Genomic DNA, 13,595 nt, shown 5'->3' with positions numbered 1-13,595 from the left:
AGGAAAATTGCTTGAACCCAGGAGGTGGAAGTTCCAGTGAGCCAAGATCACATCACTACACTCCAGCCTGGGTGACAGAGCAAGACACCATCTCAAAACAAACAAACAAACAACAAAATTAGCCAGGCATGGTGATGCATATTATAGTCCCAGCTACTTAGGAGGTTGAGGTGGGAGAATCGCTTGAGCCTGGGAGGTTGAGGCTGCAGTGAGCCAAGATCGTGCCACTGCACTCCAGCCTGGGCAACAGAGGGAGACCTTGTCTCAAAAAAAAAGCAAGTCCAACTATCCTAGTGCACAATTTTCAGCACAGATTTTAACCAATGGAAATGCAGAAGCACATCTTGCTCTAACAAATGAGAACTGTGGTGGGTGGTGACATTCCCCATGAGAACAGCACATACAATTCTTCCCAGGCTCCACTGTGACTACCCACCTGCATGTTAGCAGGAACAATGAGCAGCTCCTCTTTGGTTTCTGCTAAAAATAAAGGGTACTACCAATGAGTGACATCTTACATGCTCAACCCTCGGGCAAAGTTCTGGTTACCATAGCAAACCCCACTCACGACAGCAGAGGTGAAGTGCATGATATATCAAATGGCCAGAGTTCTACCTTTCTGCAGGAGAGCAGTTATATTTGCCAGATACACTAAAAATCAGCCACTATAGACCTTTCTATGAATAAAAGCCCAACCTACAGTTGTGGGTCTTGGACATTCTCACAATTACTATTTGCCTGAAACAGTAGTTTTTTGTCCGATGTTTACTTACTGGGATGCTGATGTAATTCTCAAGATGGAACTTATTTTAAAAGGAGGTCCAACAACAGGGAAAGAAATGAATAGGTGATTTCTCATTCTCCCTAGGCTGCAAACTTTGAGCCCTACACCTGGCAAGAACCTGTCCTTTGTCTTCTTTCACGACTGGCTCAAAGCTAGTGACCAAGAAATGGACCAGTCTTTTAGCAAGACCCAATAGAGAGGCTCTTGCTAACAGCCGATCTGAAAATGGAGTCCATGCTCTCACCCTAGGGCTCTTATCAGCTAGGAAGAAACGTGGAAGCCGAAAAGACCAAACTACATAAAAGTGTTCATGTGTAAGGAAAACCAGGAGGAAGACGACCTCAGAGCATTTTCTGATTACAGAAAAATTCTACCTTTGCATATAAGGACTCAACCTGGTCATCTCTGCCTTCCCTTTAAGGGTTCGAAGAAGAGGGTTTAAACCATCAAGTTGCAAGAAAGATCAGAAAAAGTCTTGAGCCTGAAACTCCTAAAGTGGAGAAAAAGAGAAATGAACTTCTTAGCTTCTCAAGATTAAGTCCCAGGCCAACTTTGCAGAGAAGTAGTACACTGGGAATCTGGGTGAGTATATGTCTTCCTTGTGTGTTAACAATCTGTGTCCTGGGTTTATAAGCAGGAAAATGAATTAGTAAACTCAGGGCTCTGTAGAGACTTTAGGGATCCCAGGCAGTTCCTGCTTCTCAGAGATTCTGTATGGAATCGTGGTTGGGAAGAGGGGCTTGGTAGACAGAGAGATCTGGATTCACATTCTTGCTCCAACCCCTTTTTTTTTTTTTTTTTTGTTTGAGACGGAGTCTCACTTTGTTGCCCAGGCTGGAGTGCAGTGGTGCGGTCTTGGCTCACTGCAAGCTCCGCCTCCTGGGTTTCACACCATTCTCCTGCCTCAGCCTCCTGAGTAGCTGGGACTACAGGCACCTGTCACCGCGCCCGGCAAATTGTTTTGTATTTTTAGTAGAGACAGGGTTTCACCATGTTAGCCAGGCTGGTCTCAATCTCCTGACCTCATGATCCGCCCACCTCAGTCTCCCAAAGTGCTGGGATTACAGGTGTGAGCCACGGCGCTCAGCCTGCTCCAACTCTTAATAGATATGTAACCTCAGGCAAGTCACTTAGCCTTTCCAAGCCTATGTTTCCTCATCTGAAAAGTAAGGATAACTGGAAACAGTGCCTGAAATGCTTTAAGTGCTTGACTTGTTCAACAGACATTTATTGAGTGTCTATTGGATAATTCAGTTTCCTGCTCATAAACCCAGGACACAGATTATTAACACAGGGAAGAAATATACTCACTCAGATTCCCAATGTACTATTTCTCTAGTTGGCCTGGGACTTAATCTTGAGATGCTAAGAAGATCATTTCTCTTTCTCTTCTTTGAGGCTCAAGATTTTTTCTAATTTTCCCTAAGACTTGATATTTATTTATTTATTTATTTTCCGAGATGGAGTCTTACTCTGTTGCCCAGGATGCAGTACAGGGATGTGATCTCGGCTCAGTGCAACCTCCGCCTCCCAGGTTCACACCATTCTCCTGCCTCAGCCTCCCGAGTAGCTGGGACTATAGGCACGCGCCACCACGCCTGGCTAATTTTTGTTTTTAGCAGTGATGAGATTTCACCATATTGGCCAGGCTGGTCTGGTCTCGAACTCCTGACCTCGTGATCCGCCTGCCTCAGCCTCCCAGAGTGCTGGGATTACAGGCGTGAGCCACTGCGCACAGCCGAGTCTTGATATTTTAAACCGTCTTCCCTGAACCCTTAAAGGAAAGGCAGAAATAGGAACTATTTTCAGCATGTGAGATACACAAACTAGTTACTTGCTTTAATGGAGCTTATGATCCAATAGCGGAGACAGACAATAAATGAATAAACCAAAGATTTTATTTCAAACAGGAGTCATGTGATAGAATACCTGGGGGTGGTCCTGTTAGATCATATGTTCCTGTGAAGATCTGGGGGAAGATGTTTCCAAGCAGAAGAGCCCTGATATGGGACAGAACTTGATGTGTTACAAAAGTGAAAGAAGTACAGCGTGTCAGGCATGGAGTAAGGGCAATGAGTGGTAAGAGAAGGAGTCACAGGAGAGGTGGATTGGGGCAAGGAGCCTGAATCACACTGAAACGGCAATAAGAAATGTCCCGTTTTAAGACGGGGAGTGATATTACTTGTGTTTTTAAAAGACCCCTCTGGCTAGGCACAGTGGCTCATGTCTGTAATCACAGAACTTTGGGAGGCCAAAACGGGTGGACCGCTTGGGCCCAGGAGTTTGACACCAGTCTGGGTGACACAGTGAGACCCCATCTCTTAAACAAACAAACAAACAAAAACCCTCTGGGTTAGGGGGGCAGGAGGGATGAATAGGAGGCAAAGCACAGAAGATTTTTAGGCCAGTGACACTACTCTGTGTATTATAATATAATGGCCGGGCGCGGTGGCTCAAGCCTGTAATCCCAGCACTTTGGGAGGCCGAGATGGGCGGATCACAAGGTCAGGAGATCGAGACCATCCTGGCTAACATGGTGAAACCCCGTCTCTACTAAAAAATACAAAAACTAGCCGGGCGAGGTGGCGGGTGCCTGTAGTCCCAGCTACTCGGGAGGCTGAGGCAAGAGAATGGCGTAAACCCGGGAGGCGGAGCTTGCAGTGAGCTGAGATCCGGCCACTGCACTCCAGCCTGGGCGACAGAGCAAGACTCCGTCTCAGAAAAATAAAAAAATTTAAAAAATTAATATAATGGTGGATACATGACATTATACATTTATCCGAACCCATAGAATGTAAGAGTGAACCCTAAGGTAAAATATGGGCTCAAGGGATAACGATGTTCCAACACAGGTTCATCGACTGTAACAAATGAACCAGTGTGGTGAAGGATGTGGACGAGAGCGGAGGCTCTGCATGTGTAGGGGCAACAGGTATACAGGAAATCTCTGTACTTTCCTCTCGATTTGGCTATGAACATAAAATTGCTATGTTAAAAAAAAAAAGTCTTGCCGGGCGCGGTGGCTCAAGCCTGTAATCCCAGCACTTTGGGAGGCCGAGACGGGCGGATCACGAGGTCAGGAGATCGAGACCATCCTGGCGAACACGGTGAAACCCCGTCTCTACTAAAAAATACAAAAAAACTAGCCGGGTGAGGTGGCGGGCGCCTGTAATCCCAGCCACTTGGGAGGCTGAGCCAGGAGAATGGCGTGAACCCGGGAGGCGGAGCTTGCAGTGAGCTGAGATCCGGCCACTGCACTCCAGCCTGGGTGACAGAGCGAGACTCTGTCTCAAAAAAAAAAAAAAAAAAAAAAGTCTTAAAAAAATAAAAGACCCCTCTGGCTGCTCGGAGGAAAAGGACTGGGGTCAACAGTGTCCTCAGGTGGCCCAGTTAGAAGATGACTGCAGCATGGGTCCAGGGGTGAGATGGCAGTGATTTTTAAAAGGGTGGCTGCCATGGAGGCAGGAGAACAGGGTGGAGGCTGGAGGTGGGGCGAACAGGACTTACTCCTGGATTTGGATACAGAATGTTAGGAAAAGAGAATGGTGGTTTCTAGTTTTGGGGATGAGCCCTTGGGTGGACGGTAGTGCCATTTGCTGAGATGGCAGGAGGAGAAGGAAAGAACTAACTTGAAAGAGACATATCAAAGATTGCATTTTGTCATGCTAGGTTAGAGATCCCTATAATGCCCCCACTGGAATGGTAAGGGGGCAGTGGGGCACATGAGTCTGGAACACAGCAGAGAGATCAAGGCTACGGACATCCATTTGGAAGGCAGTAGCACACAGATGGTAGGCAACGCCTTGAGATAGTTGAGCTCTCCCTAGAATAGCCAAAAAAGAGGATCCAAGGATAAGTCCCGGGTCAAGAGCATAAAACAATGAATATCAGTTATTGTTATTATTTTCAACACATTGGGAAGGAAGGAGAATGTAGGCCAACTATTGTTATCAGCATCTGTTTGTCCATCTATTTCCCCACCTATCCTGCCATCCATTCATACCGTGAACAATCATGGAGCACATTTACTAAAAGGCAAGAGAGAGTAGTGGTCCATATGGAAGTTCCAGAGCCAGGCTGCTGTATGTAAATTCCAATTCTAGCAACTCCTGGCTGTGTAACCTCAGAGAATTCGCTTAACCACACTGTATCACCATTTTTCCATCGCAAAAGGGGTTGTAGTGGGTTGAACAGTAGCTCCCCAAAAGATATACCCACATCCCAAAACCTGCAAATGTGTCCTTATTTGGCAAAAGTGTCTTTGCAGATGTAATTAAATTAAAAATCTCAAGTTGGAATCATCCTAAATTATTTGGGTAGCCCTAACTCCAATGACAAATGTCCTTATAAGAGACACACAGGCCGGGCACGGTGGCTCAAGCCTGTAATCCCAGCACTTTGGGAGGCCGAGACGGGCGGATCACGAGGTCAGGAGATCGAGACCATCCTGGCTAACATGGTGAAACCCCGTCTCTACTAAAAATACAAAAAATTAGCCGGGCGAGGTGGCGGGCGCCTGTAGTCCCAGCTACTCGGGAGGCTGAGGCAGGAGAATGGCAGGAACCTGGGAGGCAGAGCTTGTAGTGAGCCGAGATCGCGCCACTGAACTCCAACCTGGGCGACAGAGCAAGACTCCGTCTCAAAAAAAAAAAAAAGAGACACACAAAGTAGAGACATGCAGACAAGATAGGAGAAGACATAGACACACAGACAAAGCAATGTGAAGACACACACATAGACTGGGCTGAAGCAGCACAAGGAATGTCCACAGCTCCCAGAAGCTGCAAGAGGCAGAGAAGGTTTCTCCCCTAGAGCTTCCAGGGGGAGCACAGCCCTGTCAACACCTTGATTTCAGACTTTGGACCTGTGAAGAGGATACTGAGAGAGGATGAATTTCAGCTGTTTTAATTTCTGACAGCAGCCCCAGGAAACGAACATGAGGTAATAACAGTATGTACCTCATCAGATTATGAGAACTGAATGAGCCGTATGTGGCAAGTGTCTAGAACAGTGCCTGCCAAATAGTGAACATTCAACTAATTTTAATTTTTACCCACATATTAGACATTGTACTGGATCCTGAAGAGTACCGGGGAAGAGGAAGTCTTCAGAGATCCTCAAGATAAAGATGGAGCCCTGGAAGCTGAGCAGATGAGGGATCAGAAGGTGGGAAGTGTGTTCAGGGGCCGTGTGCATCTCCCAGGTGCCAAAAATAGTGGACTGCAGCTCCACAGCTGCCACCAATAAAGAAATCAACAAGCCTGACATCTGCTTAGGTTTTCAAAGACGAGCAGTAAGTCCAGAGAGGGGTTAATGCAATTCTTTCCAGTACCTTCCTCCCCTCGTGCCATCTCACTGCCTGCTCTCTCTTGGGAATCCACGCTGATGAGGACCCTCGGAGCACATTTTCTGGAGACAGCTGTCCCTCTTTCAGCCTAATGATACTGGGAATTAAGGTGGCCAGGGCGGGGTAGGAGTGGAGAGTGGGCAGTGGCAAACTGTGGAGGAAAGCTATGCCAATTTTGTCTGCTGAGTGGTTTTGTAATAATATTTGCATGGCTGCTTTAGCCTTGGAAGTGAATTCTTTTCATCAGGAGACCCACAGAGCACAATCTAGTTTTACCCAAATCTCTATAAAACACACTGGGCCAGAAAGAGTGTGTTTGGCGGGTGGTGGGGGGTGTTCAACTGAAACACAGCTGAAATCAGACATTTTATAAGTGTCTATTGGCCAACACACAAAAATGTAGAGTTGATTGACATCTTGCTTTATTAAACAGAAAAAGAAAAAGAAACCTTCGTGCTCTTGGAGAGAGCGTATGATTCCATTTGATCACCTGCATGCAAACATAAGCAGTGTCAGGAGCTACCCTTAATGTTCATGACATGGAGGGGTCAGGTTCTTGAAGACATTTCTGGTGGCTCAGTCCCTGGAATTCCTCAGGGGTAAGGGGCATTACTGGGTGTTCAAACTTGTACCCACCAACCCAAGTTATTACGGCTACCCCAAAATACACTTGCCTCTCCACTCTCCAGAAATAGAGTCTTCTAGAATACTGGAATTACAGTAACATCCCAGGACGTGTAAACAGGACAGGCCAGGTTCACCTTAGACAGGCATCGGAAACGTGCTGGCCTTTGGTGAAAGGAACAAAAGAGTTGGTGTTTATTTTGTTCCCCGCCCCAGGTATCCTGAGATCTCCCTAGGAATGACAGTAGTGAGAAGGTCCCCTGCAGCGCAAAGCTCCCTGGCACCCTCTCTCCTCCCACCAGCTGCCTGGGGATGCCCGGAGGCCTCCCATGTAAGGCAGCCCAGTTCCCTGCCCCCTTCCCCCTACTGAGTACACTGAGATCCAAAATTACCATCTCTCCCACCCTCCTCCCAGTACAACTCCCACTGCCTGAGCTGGCAGGTCCCAGCCAGGGAATTGACTTTGGGGTAGCCACAGCACAAAGCGTGCCCCCGCTCACGGAAGGAATCCTAATTCTACACTGTATGAGTGCCGTCTTTATTTTTAGCCAAGCAGGATGATGGCTGTCCTGAGGCCAGGACAACAGGGTCTGTTGTGTTAACTTGGATGATAAAGTCTAGGGCTTGCAAAGTCAAGTACTAGAGGTGTCCAAGTGTTGATAAAAATGAGACCGGCCGGGCACAGTGGCTTATGCCTGTAATCCCAGCACTTTGGGAGGCCAAGGCAGGCGGATCACAAGGTCAAGAAATCAAGACCATCCTGGCCAACATGGTGAAACCACATCTCTACTAAAAATACAAAAATTAGCTGGGCGTGATGGCACGCGCCTATAATCCCAGCTACTCGGGAGGCTGAGGCAGAAGAATCGCTTGAACCCAGGAGGCGGAGGTTGCAGTGAGCTGAGATCGCACCACTGCACTCCAGCCTGGGCAACAGAGCGACACTCCATCTCAAAAAAAAAAAAAAAAAAAATGAGACCAAGAATAACTCCTCTGAAATCCATTTCGACTCCTGCTAAAATACCTCAAAGAACCAGTCTGGGGCATCACTGTGTTAAGGGCCAAATATGCCACGGACACCCCTTCCTCAGGAAGCTGTTAAAACCATAGATCCTTAACTGGAATGAGCTAAGTTTATTTCTCCCTGAAGGCAAGAGATTGGATAATGCCCTTTGAAGGACCTGCAGATCCTTAAGAATTTGTGATTTTTTAAATCCTCCCGTGGATATCTAGGCATTTCAGGCTGCTTCTTAGACTTAAGAGACAACAAAACTTCCCCCATCTCCTTGCTATTATTTCATTCACAGCTCGCAACAATTGTGTGCGCAAAATTAATCCTCTTTGCTGTGAAGTTGGTTCCCCCAATGCTGCTTCTCCAAAACCTCTTCTTGTGTCCTAGAGGGCTTGATGAGCCCCAGAAACACTGTATAACCTAAAAACAAATAATCCAAGAATAACTTTGTCAGCCAGGTATTCAATGCTATCTGGTTTCATTCAATGGCTTCATAAAGAGAGTTGAGAATCTTAAGTTTCTGATTTTCTGGAAGTTAATAGACCATTCATTATTCACTCAGAACGCATTCCGGTAGGGAATGCATGCACGGAGCAGCCAGGACTCTCAGAATGGAGACTGTTTTCTGGCTTCATCGAGAGTGTGGGGTGAATACACTACTGGCATTGCAGAGAGGCCATGGCCAGGGGTAGGCCTCTTCCTGGAGCTGGAGAGGCTTAAAAGACAAATGTGTCTTCTACACATGCTTAGTGTCTTAACAAACCGTCTCTCGGCTCAGCCGCCTTATCAGACCACAAAAGGCCTCTTCAACTATTAAGTTTTCAAACTGTAAATGCTCCCAGTGTCTTCTTGAACACATTTGTAAATAGAACGCAGAACTCTTTAGCTCTCAGACAATCGGACGGAATCAGATGACCTACCTGGCTTCAAACCCTCCCCGCCAGAACCCACGGGAAATGTATTCTTTTCCAATTCCATCTTTTCTCTATTTCTAAAGTACGGATAATAGGATATCAAGATTGTCAAATTTCTAGATACCATAAAAGGATCCATCATTTTATATGCAACCTATGCATAGGTCCAAATCTAGACATAGACCACCCGGTTGGAAAATAAGGAATAATTTGAGAAAATTTTCCAGATAATTCTATACTTCCATTTCCTTAAAAAACAGTCCTCAATGCCTATAATCTCAGCACTTTGGGCGGCTGAGATGGGTGGATCGCTTGAGCCCAGGAGTTTGATACCAGCCTGGGCAACATGGTAAAATCCCGCCTCTACAAAAAATTTTTTAAAAATAATAATTAGCCAGGTGTGGTGGTGAGTGTCTGTTGTCTCAGCTTCCCAGCTACTTGGGAGGCTGAGGTGGGAGGATCTCTTGAGCCTGGGAGATCAAGGCTGCTGTAAGCTGTGGTCATGCCACTGCAGCCTGGGTGACAGAGTGAGACCCTGTCTCAAAAAAAAAAAAAAATTCGTATTTCCCCCAATTTCATTTAATTTGGCACATATCTACTTAGTGTTTAGTAAGTTAAGTACTCTTTTTCTTTCCCTCTTCACTAATAAGTGAGACTATTTTTTCATCTTTTCAACTATAATCAAAGACCCATTAATAAAACCAAGGGGGAGTGCAGATTTTTAATTCTTCCTCAGCCACCTGCACTTTGGACAACACCACTGTTATTGAAAGACAAGGGTTCCCCAGATCAAGCAACTGTGTTTTGTGACTCTAGTTCTGGTTGTCTAATGGGGCAAGTTCTCTGTTTTTCTGGGCCTCAGCTTCCTCAAAAGCAGGCCTTACCAAGTGTGAGTGCATGATCCCCTCCTTCCAAACCACGGAGCACAGAGGAGACCATCCAGCCTCTCCCTGCTTTGCACCTGGTAACTGGATCTTTGCATAACTGAGGGACACTAAATTCAGACGCAGTACTGCAACAAGCCAACAGATTAAAAGACAGAAACCTTGAAGGATTCGTCAAGGTGCGAACAGGGAGACCCAACTGCTCAGAGTAGTCCAAAGCTTTTCATCCACAGCTAAAAGAAAGCTTCAGGCAAGTCTGCTAAAAACTCCCGCCTTCTACACTCAACTGGGCTCTCACTGACTTTGGGGAGCGGTTTATGCCTTTCTGGACACGCTATTCAAAAGAACCCACCATACAGCAGATGCTACCATAGAGGGCCTTCCAAACACACCTTAGGACCTCTTTTGATTCCTCCTAAGAACAATCCTGTAAAGTAACGACTGCACCAATTTTACACATGAGCAAATGGAGGCTTCAAAATTTCTAATCATCTGGCCCAGCAGGAAGTTCTCCGCACTGCTAGGATTCCAGCCAAAGCCTATGACCCCAACTCAGGAGGCCTTCCTTTCCCTCCTGGCTGCCTCCACTGGTGCCAGGTGCCGGATCTGCTTCCCCGAGCAGGCAGCAGTACAGCCGCCCTTTCTCCCAGCCCATAGCTTCACGAAGTGACCCCAGGTCTCAGCAAATGCCTCCTCTGTTTTCCTCATTCTCTCCAGGGCCTCACCAACCTCTGCTTCCCTTTGGCCTTCCAGGAAGGGCAGATGCCAGAATTGTTCTTTTCCCAGCACTTGCTCGCCTCTTCCAGCCCAAACACCCCTGATCTGGTCTCGCACATCTCTTGTGTTTACCAAACATGCCTGCGAGGTAGAACGGAGGGACTCTCATGAATAAACCTTCCTTCAATGCTACAACCTCCTCAAAATACTCTGTGCATTATTTTCAACCAGCACACTTCTGGATCCAGTGTCTATACCCGCAGTGTCACTGTCTTGGCAATCATTGTTTCCTTCTTCCCTTGCAGCCTGGCTTCATGAATACCCCTCGCAGACACTGTTCTATCAGTGGCCTTTTCCTATCATCTTTCTGGGTGTGGGCGCCTCTGACACATTCCTGCCTCTCCACTTGTCTGCTAACCTCACTCATGGGCTTGCCTGCCTAGCTCTTCCTGTCCTTGAAACTCAACTCTGACCTCAGCATCCTCCCTGGTGCTGCGGGGATGTGTCTGAGGGCAGAAGAAAGAGACTCAAACTGTTGAGTCTCTAAGTCTGTCTTCTTAAAGAGCTTCAGCTTCTCTTTGGATTTGCTCCTGACCTTTTGAGGGTTCATCTTTGGAATTTGTCCCCTTGCGGTTGGTGCAGTAGGAGAGACCTGGAGCCACCTTCCAACAGAGATGCCCCCATCACCATGGTCTGAGTCACTTAGGCCCACATGATCAAAAGCAAGGGAGTGTCCACAGCTCTGTGTTATCTCGTTCAGCTCACCAGCCCTGGAGCCTCTGGGAGAAGGTTTCCACAACACTCTACGTATGATCAGCCCGGGGCGGTGGGGTCTGGGGTGTTCCCTCTGCCTCTTTTCCTGTCTAACCTGAGGAAGGTGATTAGCAACTGTTCCAGGCCTTATCTGGGTATGAATAAAATAAGGCCCTAAAGAAACACGCCCAGGGAAGCATGGTGAGTGTGCTAAAGGGTTGTGTAGGAGCAGAACGAGGGTCCAGGTTGGGCACAGTGGCTCATGCCTGTAATTCCAGCACGTTGGGAGACCAAAACACCAGGATCACTTGAGCCCAGGAGTTCGAGACCACCATCTCCAAAAAACACACAAAAATTCTCTGGGTGTGGTGACACACACCTGTGATCCCAGCTACTTGGGAGGCTTAGGTGGGAGGATTGCCTGGCTCTGGGCAACAATGAGACCCGATCTCAAAAAAAAAAAAAAAAGAAAGAAAGAAATCTCACACATCTCCCTACTATCTGAAGAACTAAGTTCCTCTGAGTCCTTAGCACTGAGTCCTAACTCAGGATCAACCTCTCAATTCCACCTAAGAGCTCCTCCACAAAGCCTTTCAAATCCTCTCTGGCAAAAGTGACTTCTTTTCCTCCATACTCCCAAAATGTTTTATTTGGACCACTCTTCAGGTACTTTACTCACTTAATCATCCCTTCACTCCCTCATCCAATAAACGTAGGGCATCTACTACATGCAGCCTGTGCACTTGTCTGCACCATAGTGCTCAGCACGTTTCTCACCCTTCTCCTGCTGGACGGAAACTGACAAACTGACAGCAAGGGAATGTCTTTCATCTAAGCATATCCTGGAACCTCGAAGCCTCCTCAGCCTCCAGCACAGCAAACCACAGGTATTCCAAAAATAAAATGATTGAAATGAAGAGAGCAATTATCATAAGTTTCCTTAAATAGTAAACTGCCATAAAGTGCATGCAAAATCAATTCCAGATAGATTTAAAGTATAATTCAATATTTTTCTAGAAGCATATTAACTATGTCAAGGTAGGTGCATTTATATACTTTACATGGTTCTGATTCTTCCTCTCATAGCACCTGACAGCCCCCTACTCCTACACCTAACCCCCGCAACACACACACTCACTCACACCACTAGATGGTTATTATAGGAGCAGCAGCTCTGGACCCATTCTAATGGAAGAAGGAATTGATGAAGCCAGAACCACCACCTACAGCCAGGAGTGTGTTCTGAAACATTCTCTTCTGCCCCCACAAGCAGCACTCCCACTCCACACCTGCCAACCTGTACCTATTTGGCAGCCACCCAGAAGTCACAACCCACAAAAGCTGGCCCAGTAGAGATGCCAGGCCCCTAAAGCCCTCCAGTGTGGGAGACCCCACTGGAGAAGAGGCCCTGAAGGTCCAGGGGGTCTCTCTGCAAGGACAGATCAGGGCATCACTTACTGCAGCCACTCAGCAACCACTTCCAGTAGTTTCATTGCGATTTGTCAAGGCAAACATATCCACCTACCCTACCTTTGGTGGAGGCAAGAGGTTGGGCCAGCCAGCTGCAGGGGACAGACTCAGACTCAGCTCCATCCCCCAACACTGCCCAACCGCCAGTCCCACGGCAGGTCTGGAGCTCTGGAATGCCCTCGTGCCTGCCATTCCAGTCTCTGCGACCAGCCCATGCCAGACCTTGTCCTCCTCCCACTCCAGTGTCCCTTATCAAGGTCTCTGCATAGATTTGGGCTGCCGAGGACAGCTTCTGGCAAATTCCTGCCAGGGGTCCTGGACCCTCCTGCTGCTCAATTCAGCCTTGCGCTTTCATGGATTTTCCAAATAGCGGGGACCACAGGCAGCTCAAAGACTTAAAACACAAACGCAAACCCGAGGGAGGGAGAGAGGAAGACAAGGAGGGGGAAACCAGGTTTTAGAAGAAACTCGACTTCAGAGGGAGGGCAGGATTTCCCTATCATTATGTTCCCCACCTCCCCGGCAGACGCCAATAACCGGCCCTAAGATGCCCTTGCTCTTTGCGCGCCCTCTGCACTCCCTCGCCCCGCGTCTAACGTCTCATCTGGGCAGAGAGGGGGCGAGAAATGAAACACGCCCGAGGTAGGATGGTCCCCAAGACATTACCTGAGGCCGGAGTACCTGAGTACCTCCGCTCCTGCTGGAGGAGGGGACCAGAAGACGGCCCAGGGATGGGGACCCGTGATGCGCGCCCGTGCAGGAGCTCCCGGCCCTGTCCTGGGTACCCCCGGCAGTGAGTCTCCGGGTGTCCCGCTGTCTCGGTCCCGCTCTATCCAGCCCCCTCCCCTGCGCTGCGCCCTCCCCGTCCCCGGCCGGATGCTAGAGGAGTTTGCGCCGCCCAACGTGGGACCCCGGTTCGGCGTCCTCACTCCCCGCCCTGCCAGGGCTGGGATTCCCGCACCCAGATTTGTCGCTAAACTTTCCTAGGCACACACGGTCTCGGGGGTGCCGAGCCTCCCCCATCCCCTGCCCACCTGGAGCCGCGCGTCCCGGCTGCAGCGGGACGGTCGCTTCACCTGCTCGCGGCTCG

Source organism: Colobus angolensis, unplaced genomic scaffold (genome assembly GCF_000951035.1).
Source record: "Colobus angolensis palliatus isolate OR3802 unplaced genomic scaffold, Cang.pa_1.0 Scaffold341, whole genome shotgun sequence".
NCBI lineage: Eukaryota > Metazoa > Chordata > Mammalia > Primates > Cercopithecidae > Colobus > Colobus angolensis.
Note: the sequence above shows the minus strand (reverse complement) of the source record.